The sequence below is a fragment of the Rhinoderma darwinii genome, chromosome 6 (assembly GCF_050947455.1).
Source record: "Rhinoderma darwinii isolate aRhiDar2 chromosome 6, aRhiDar2.hap1, whole genome shotgun sequence".
Lineage (NCBI taxonomy): Eukaryota > Metazoa > Chordata > Amphibia > Anura > Rhinodermatidae > Rhinoderma > Rhinoderma darwinii.
In genome coordinates this window covers 95,175,216-95,184,830 of record NC_134692.1, presented here as the reverse complement: position 1 = coordinate 95,184,830, position 9,615 = coordinate 95,175,216, and positions in this window count along the sequence as shown.

Below are 9,615 nucleotides of genomic sequence, written 5' to 3'. Positions count from 1 at the left end.
AGTGACCCCATTTTGGAAACTACACCTATCAAGGAATTTTTCTAGGGGTATAGTTAGCATTTTGACCACACAGGTTTTTCACTTAATATATTGGAATTAGTCTGTAAAAATTAAAATCTACTTTTTTTCTGAAAAAACATAGAAATTTTTAATATTTACGAGGAATAATAAAGAAAATCACCCCAACATTTGTAAAGCAATGTCTCCTGATTACAGCAATATCCCATATGTGGTAATAAACTGCTGATTGGACCCACAGCAGGGCTCAGAAGGGAAGGAGTGCCATTTGGATTTTGGAGCACGGATTTTGCTGGATTGGTTTTCGGTGCCATGTCGCGTTTGCAACACCCTGGAGAGACCAAAACAGGGGAAACCCCCCAAAAGTGACCCCATTTTGGAAACGACAGCTCTCAAGGAATTTATCTAGGGGTATAGTTAGCATTTTGACCACACAGGTTTTTTGCAGAATTTAGTGGAATTAGGCAGTGAAAATGAAAATCAACTTTTTTTCTGAAAAAGCATAGAAATTTTAAATTTTTACAAGGAATAAAGGAAAAAAGAACCACAACATTTGTAAAGCATTTTCTCCTGATTACGGCAATACCCCATATGTGGTAATAAACTGCTGATTGGACCCATGGCACTGCTCATAAGGGAAGTAGCGCCATTTGGATTTTGGAGCACGGATTTTGATGGATTGTTTTTCGGTGCCATGCCGCCTTTGCAACGCCCTGGAGAGACTAAAACAGTGGAAGCCCCCCAAGTTACCCCATTTTGGAAACACCCCTCAAGGAATTTTTCTAGGGGTATAGTGAGAATATAGACTCCACGGGTCTTTTGCAGAATTTATTAGAATTAGGCGGAGAAAATTAATATCACAATTTTTTTCCACTAAAATGTTGAATTTTCTCATTTTCACAAGGGATAAAGGAGAAATAAACAACCAATTTTTATAAAGTACGGAAATACCCCACATGGGGTCATGCATTTTTTTCATTAGAAATGAATTAACCCTTTCAGGACTGATCCATTTTTTGCTTTCTTATTTTCGCTTTTTCACTACCCGCCTTCCAAGAGCCATAACTTTTTTCTTTTTCTGTCAGTAGAGTGATGTGAGGGCTTATTTCTTGCGGGAGGAATTGTAGTTTCTATTGATACCATTTAAAGTGCCATAAAAAGTACTGGGAAACTGAAAAAATATAGGAAAATATAGGAATATAGGAAAAAAATCTGATTCCATTTTTTGGGGTTTTCGTTTTTACAGCTTTCGTCGTGCAGTAAAAACGAAAACTACAGCGATTTTGGCGGTTTAAATTATTTAAGTTTTTTACGTGTTCACCGTGCGAGTTAAATAATGGCATATTGTAATAGTTTGGCCTTTTACGGACGTAGCGATATCAATTCTGTTTATTTTTTTACATTACTTTTGAAGAAAAATGGGAAAAGGTTTTTTTTGTAACATTTTTTTCTTTCTCACTACTAATAACTTGAATTCTTCTACACATTTTATTAGTCCCCTTAGGGGACTTGTACTAGCGATCATTGGATCGCGGGTACAATATGCTGTGATACTAATGTATTGCAGTATATTGTTATTTTTACAGGCTTCTGTAACCGCACGATCGCTGTTCCTGTCCCTTAGGCCTCATTTACACGAGCGTGTGTGTTTTGCGCACGCAAAAAAACGCTGCGTTTTGCGTGCGCAAAAGGCAATTGACAGCTCCGTGTGTCATCCGTGTATGATGCGCGGCTGCGTGATTTTCGCGCAGCCGCCATCATAGAGATGAGGTAGTCGACGCCCGTCACTGTCCAAGGTGCTGAAAGAGCTAACTGATCGGCAGTAACTCTTTCAGCACCCTCGACAGTGAATGCCGATCACAATCTACACCAACCTGTGAATAAAAAAAGACGTTCACACTTACCATGAACTGCCTGCTTCCTCCAGTCCGGTCTCCCGGCCGTTGCCTTGGTGACGCGTCCCTCTCTTGTCATCCGGCCCCACCTCCCAGGATGACGCGGCAGGCCATGAGACCGCTGCAGCCTGTGATTGGCTGCAGCCTGTGCTTGGCCTGTGATTGGCTGCAGCTGTCACTTGGCCTGAATTGTCATCCCGGGAGGTCGGACTGGAGGAAGAAGCCGGGAGTTATCGGTAAGTCAGAACTTCTTTTTTTTTTTACACGTATATGTATATTGTGATCAAAAGTCACTGTCCATGGTGCTGAAACAGTTTAAGTCTTTCAGCACCGTGGGCAGTGACTGTCTCCTGACGTCGCGTACCCGAACATTTTTTGCCGGGTTCGGTTAAAACGAGTTCGGCCGAACCCGGTGAAGTTCGGTGCGCTCATCTCTAATTTGACACTCCGTTTGGATGTTTGTAACCAGAAAAGCACGTGGTGCTTTTCTGTTTACATTCATCCTTTTGACAGCTCTTGCGTGATTTTCGCGCATGCAACGCAGGACCGTCAGTGTGGCATGCGTTGTTTTCACGCACCCATTGAAGTCAATGGGTGCGTGTTGCGTGAAAAACGCAAGAATATAGAACATGTCGTGAGTTTTACGCAACGCACTCACGCTGCGCAAAATTCACGCATCGTCTAAACAGCCCCATAGACTATTATAGGTGCGTACGACACGCGTGAAAAGCACGCGCGTCGCACGCGCGTATAATACGCTCGTGTAAATGAGGCCTTAGTCCTGGGTGTCAGCTGTAATACACAGCCGACGCCCGCAGCGTATGGAGCATGCTCAGCACGTGAGCACGCTCCATACATCACCGCCGCACCATGACGTGCTATTAAGTCATAGTGCTCAAAGGGGTTAATGCACAGCGGATGGTGTGAATATTACAATTTTGCACTGATGTGCCATTTTAGTGCATAATATGTTGTGCCCAGTTTGTGCCACTGAAGACAAATACCTCATAAAACGTTAAGCGGGTTCTCCCGGGTATGGGGATGCCATATATGTGGGCGCAAACTGCTGTTTGGGGACGCTGCAAGGCTCAGAAGGGAGGGACGCCATTTTGCCTTTGGAGCGCAGATTTTGCTTGGTAGTTTTTCTGTTTTGGGTTTCGCTGGTATTTCAGTTTATAATGTGGGGGCATATATAATCTGTGCGGAGTACATCAGGGCATAATAAGAGGGTATAATAATGCGGTAAATAAATAATAATTCATAGATGTGTGGCCGGTGTCGCACTGAAAATGGTTTCGGATGTTACTCGCTTTTAGAACGCTCTGCACATTTTGCATCGCCATATTCCTGGGAGACAGAACTTTTTTATTTTTTCACCACCGGAGCTGCGTGAGGGCTTATTTGTTGCGGGACAATCTGTACTTTTCATTGGTACCATTTTGGGGTACATGTGATTTTTTTAATCACTTTTTATTACATTTTTTTGCAAGCCGGGTGACCAAAAACAAGCAATTCTGACAATGTTTTTTAGTTTATTTTTTGCGGCGTTCACCGTGCACTATAAATGACCATTATATTTTATTCTGCGGGTCGGTACGATTATGTCGATACCATATGTATATAGGTTTTTTTATGTTTTGCAGCGTTTGCGCAATAAAATCACTTTTTTATAAAATAATTTATTTTCTGTGTCACCATATTCTGAGAGCCGTAACTTTTTTATTTTTCAGTCAAAAAAGAGGTGTAAGGGCTTGTTTTTTGCAGGACGGGTTGTAGTTTTTATCGGTATTATTTTCGGGTACCAGCGACTTTTTGATCACTTTTTATTCTCTATTTTGGGAGGGGTGGTGACCAAAAAATATTGATTCTGGTGTAGTTTTTTATTGATTTTTTTCACGGTGTTCACCGTGCGGGAAAAATAACATTATAGTTTTATAGCTGGGGTCGTTACGAACGTGGTGATACCAGATATGTGTACTTTTTTTAACGTGTTCATTTTTTTCCTATAATGAAAGACTTATTATAGGAAAAAAATGAAGTGTTTGTTTATATAACTTATAACTTTTATTTTTACACTTTTTTTTAAAACATTTTTATTATTTTTTTTACTTTTTTCATTTGTCCCACTAGGGGACACTTAGACTTGCAGCTTTGATAGCTGCTGGAGTACATTACACTACACACGTAGTGTAATGTACTCCAACTGTCATTGTGACGTAACTGTCACACTGACAGGAAGCATCGGAGGACCGGCCGGAGGCTGCTCCTCCGAGGCTTCCGTACATGGCAACCCGGAGGTCATTATCTGAAGAGGTTAAGCCTACCATGTGTGCCCATCAGACAGGATCACTAATGGGCCACGTACTTAAGCCTACCATGTGTGCCCAGCAGACAGGATCATACCATGCATCCAAACCTACCACAGTGCAGGCTTAGATACAGGGCCCCAGCAGACCGTAATGTTATACTTACCCTCCTCTTCGGCTTCGTGTGCAGCGGAGGTCTTGACGCCACCCAGCGTCATATTGTGCAGGGCGCACAGCGTCGTGACGTGAAAGACCTCAGAATCTCCACTGTGCTCGGGAACAAGGAGGGTAAGTATACTGTTACTATAGTAACAGGGGACTGTGTAGTTTATTACAGATGCCCCAAATACTATAGTAACTTTATAGTAACTTTAAAACTGACATGGTGCAAGGACAGCGGGGCCCCCTGGCTTCGTGGGCCGGCCGAAATTGCGAACGCAGCGACCCCTTTAGCAACGCCACTGTTGCCACTAATGCATGCCACTAACGCACTTGTATTAGCACATTTAGGATAAGCCATTAAAGTTTTACTCCCAGACCCCTTCACAATATAGTCAGTGGCGTAACTACCGCCGTAGCAGCAGTAGCGGCTGCTACGGGGCCCGCAGCATGAGGGGGCCCGTGTCGCCCGCCGGCACGGGCCCCCACCATGGCCGGAGGCTCCGCTAGCAGCCGCTATGGCTGCTACAGCGGGACGCCACTGAACACTACGGCAGAGCAGGGAGGTATCTCCCCGCTCTGCCATTAACTGGTTCCCGACCGCTGACTGTATTTTTACGGCCAGCGGTCAGGGTCCTTAAAACCCGAGCCATAGACTTTCTACGGTTCGGGTTTTAACTTGCTGCCCACGCGATCGGGCAGCTGAATGTCGGGTCTCCGGCTGTCAGTGACTGCCGGGGACCCTGAGGAGAGGATAGAAGCAGCTTTCGCTGCTTCTGTCTTCTCCGATCACTTGTACACAGCGCTTAATGCGCGCTGTGTACAGGAATAGAGACAGCAGCAGCGGCGCTGTCTCTATTCCTCCCGGTGATCATGTGACTGGTCACATGATCGCCGGGTGCCGTTAGTGGCAGACTGTTGCTGGGTCTTACTAGACCCAGCACAGCCCTATTAGTGACAATCGTCACTATGAGAGGGCTGATTTCCCTTGTAACTGGGGCTGCTGTGCAGCTCCAGTTACAGTGGAAAAACATGGTGTAAAAGAAAGAAAAAATATATATAAAGTTCCCCAAAGGTCTTCTTTGACCTTTGGGGGACAGACCATAGTAATAAAAAAAGAATAAAGTAAAGTGCAAAAAAAATATAAATAATAAATACACATAAAATACCCACGCCAAAAAAAATACCGTTCCCCCCGCCAATCATTGTTGTAACGCTAGCGCTGACCCAATTACCCTAATATAGACATGTAATATATAAAAATTTACGGTAGACAATGACGATCACAAATAAAAGGTCTATTTTAGGGTAAAACTATGTTATTACCAAAAAATAAATAGCTGAAATGTAAAAAAGCTTATTTTTTTACTATTATTTTCAAACTTTATGAATAAAAATTCTAAAATAGCAAAAAAGGTGTGTATAAAAACGATAAAAAATGAAACCTGCATTGTCTACGGAAAAAACTTCGCAAAAATCACGTCGTTAGCCCAACAAATAAAAAAGTTATAGCAATTTAACTAACACGTGCTAAAAATGGCTAAACGGTGTCTGGTCCTGAAGGCGCAAAATAGAGCAAAAGACACGTATCCCCCCCCCCCTCTCCACAGGACACGTATCCCCCCCTCTCCACAGGACATGTATCCCCTCTCCACAGGATCTCCACAGGACATGTATCCCCCCCCCCCCCCTCTCCACAGGACAGGGATACATGTGTGATCGCTGGCATTGATAGGGAGAACGGGGGACTGAAAGCCTCCTGAAGTTCTCCATCACAAACCTCGGACTTCCGGGATCTGTGTCGGCAGCTCCGTAGAAATGAATGGAGCGCCGGGCGCGCTTGTGCGCATGCGTGACCAGCGCTCCTTTCATTTTTATTGAGCTGCGCAGACGCCGGAAGTCAGAGGTTAGTCATGGAGAAGTTCAGGGGACTTTCAGTCCCCCGTTCTCCCTATTGCTGCCAGCGATCACACATGTATCCCCTCTCCTGTGGAGATCCTGTGGAGAGGGGATACATGTATTTTGTAGGACACACTGTAGGTCGCATTTTTTTGAGAGGGGTGACGCTGTATGGCGTTCCCTACAGGGGGGGGGAACGCTGTATGGCGTTCCCTACAGGGGGGGTGGCTGTATGGCGTTCCCTACAGGGGGGGAGCTGTATGGTGTTCCCTACAGGGGGGGCTCTATGGCGTTCTCTACAGGGGGGGCTGTATGGCGTTCCCTACAGGGGGGGGCTGTATGGCGTTCTCTACAGGCGGGGCTGTATGGAGTTCTCTGCAGGGGGGGCTGTATGGCGTTATCTACAGGGGGCTGTATGGCGTTATCTACAGGGGGGCTGTATGACGTTCTCTACAGGGGGATGTATGGCGCTATCTACAGAGGGGGGGCTGTATGGCGTTATCTACAGGGGGGGGCTGTAAAAAAGGCACTATCTACAAGGGGGGGGGGTTGTGTGACACCCAGGGGAGGGGGGGCCCCAGTCAAAAGTTTGCTATGGGGCCCAGTCTTTCCTAGTTACGCCCCTGAATATAGTATACAGTATGTGTCAATGCATGAGCAATGCATTAAGTGCTCTTTAATAAGCCTCTTTGAAGCAGAATCTCCACTCAAAGGTGGAGAACCCCTCTGTGATGTCCATATGGACTGTGGTTGACCTGAGGAGCTTGTTTGAGGTTCGACCAGTATCGATAGAATTTGTAAAGAGGTCAAGCAAATGTTTTAGTATGTATATAATTGACTTTTACATAATTTAAATATTTATCATTTTGTATTAAGTGGTGGTGATTTAAGGAGATGATGGCCCAAATTGAAATTTTACTACTGGGCCCATGGGACTTTAGCTAGGCCTCTGTCCAGTCAAGACCAGCATGGAAGCAGATTTAGATCCCCTTACTGTTCAGTCTGACAGGAAGCAGCATGAACGCACAAACCTGAGCATGCCTATTGTGTTCAGTTATGCTGACAAGATTTAAAGGAACAGTGTTACCACAATTTTTTTTTTAATATGTTAAAGATGTTAGTGCTTTATTAAAAACGTTTGGATTAATTTGTGTGTTTGTGTGTTACTTTTTATTATTTTTACACTTTTTCTTCCCTATGGGGGCTGCCATTTTTTTTTCCATTTCTGTATGTGTCGATTAACGACACATACAGACATGGAATACGGCAGCTCCAGTCCCTTAGGGACTGCGAACGGGGCCCGTTCCATCCACTTCTGTGTACGCCGTCTGTGTGGGAACGGCGCATGCGCCGCTCCCACACAGTACAATTTGAAATGCGCGCCGTCCGGCGCCATTTTCCTGTGGACCGGAAGTCGCGGCCGGACAGTAAGATTACTACTTCCGGTCGCGGCTTCCGGACTTGTGCACTTGGACCAGCGGCAGCAGACGGAGCGGACGGGCCGGAGGGAGCCGTGGCGGCAGGAGCAGGTAAGAGATTTCTATGTATGTTCGTGTTTGTGTGTGTTTTCTACTGTATGTAAGCCTACTACACTGTGTGTTAGCTCAAAAAATGGCGACACACAGTGTAGGAGGTTAGACCGTTCAATCCCCTCGTTTATCCCGGCACTAGCCAGGATAAAGGAGGGGGGGATGCTGAGAGCTCACTAGAGCGAGGGCTTTTTACCCAATTTTGCAGCATAAAGCAATGTGGTTGCTTTACCACATGCAATGCTGCAATTTTGGGAATGGCTCCATCTAGTGACCAGCAATGGGAAATATTATAAATTAGAATCCAATTGAATCCAATTTATAATATTTCCTGACTCGAGAAAAAAAAAAAAATTAGAACATTGTTTAATCACCTATACACTAATTGTTTAACTAAAAAAAAAAAAAATCATATTTTGCTGGCAACACATTCCCTTTAAGGGGTGCAGGATGACTGATAGCTGTGGAACAGCCAAAGAGAGAATTTATAGGCTTTTTTTTGGGGGGAAGGGGCGCCATTCCACTTTTTGCCTCATGCAGCAGAAAGGCTAGGTGCACCCCTGTTGGGATAATAGAAATGGGAATATCGTCATTAAAAAACAAAAGAAAATGTACGTTTTGGGGTTATTTTACTAAGTATTAATTTATCTCCTTCATATTTGTATCGGGGATTCCGCTTCAGAAGTGAGTGACGTCACTGTGTCCATATATGGACAGTGTAGTCACTCACTTCTCCTGTAGCGGAATCTCCGGCCACGGTTATTTATCTCCTTCATATTTGTATGTGTTTTTGTAAAAAGTAAAAAAAATAAGGCTCCCATGTTATCTTACACAGTTACATAGTTAGTACGGTTGAAAAAAGACACAAGTCCTTCAAGTTCATCCAAGGGATGGGAAAAGGGATAGGAAAATTTTCTACACATAGGAGCTAATATTTTTTTGTTCTAGGAAATTATCTAAGCCTTTTTTAAAGCCATCTACTGTCCCTGCTGTGACCAGCTCCTGCAAGAGACTATTCCATAGATTCACAGTTCTCACAGTAAAGAAGGCTTGTCGCCTCTGCAGGTTGAACCTTTTTTCTCCAGACGGAGGGAGTGCCCCCTTGTTTTTTGAAGGGATTTTACATGGAACAGCATTTCACCATATTTTTTGTATGTGCCATTCATATATTTATATAAGTTAATCATGTCCCCCCTTAGTCGTCTTTTTCAAGGCTAAATAGGTTTAATTCTTTTAATCTTTCCTCATAACTTAGATTCTCCATGCCCCTTATTAGCTTTGTTGCTTTTCTTTGTATTTTTTCCAACTCCAGGGCATCCTTTCTATGAACTGTAGCCCATAACTGAACTGCATATTCTAGATGAGGCCTCACTAATGCTTTATAAAGAGGTAATATTACATCCCTGTCCCGCGAGTCCATGCCTCTTTTAATATACGGCAATATCTTGCTGGCCTTTGAAGCAGCTGATTGAAATTGCATGCTGTTATTTAGCTTATGATCTACAAGTACACCCAGATCCTTCTCAACAAGTGACTCCCCCAGTGTAGCTCCCCCTAGGACATATGATGCATGCAGGTTGTTGGTACCCAGATGCATAACTTTACATTTATCTACATTAAACTTAATTTGCCAACTGGATGCCCAAACACTTAGTGTGTTCATATTAGCTTGCAATTTACTAACATCTTCCATAGACTGAACAATACTACATAGCTTGGTGTCATCTGCAAAAATAGAAATAGTGCTATTAATCCCATCCTCTATATCATTAATAAATAAGGTGAATTATAGTGGTACCAGCACTGAAT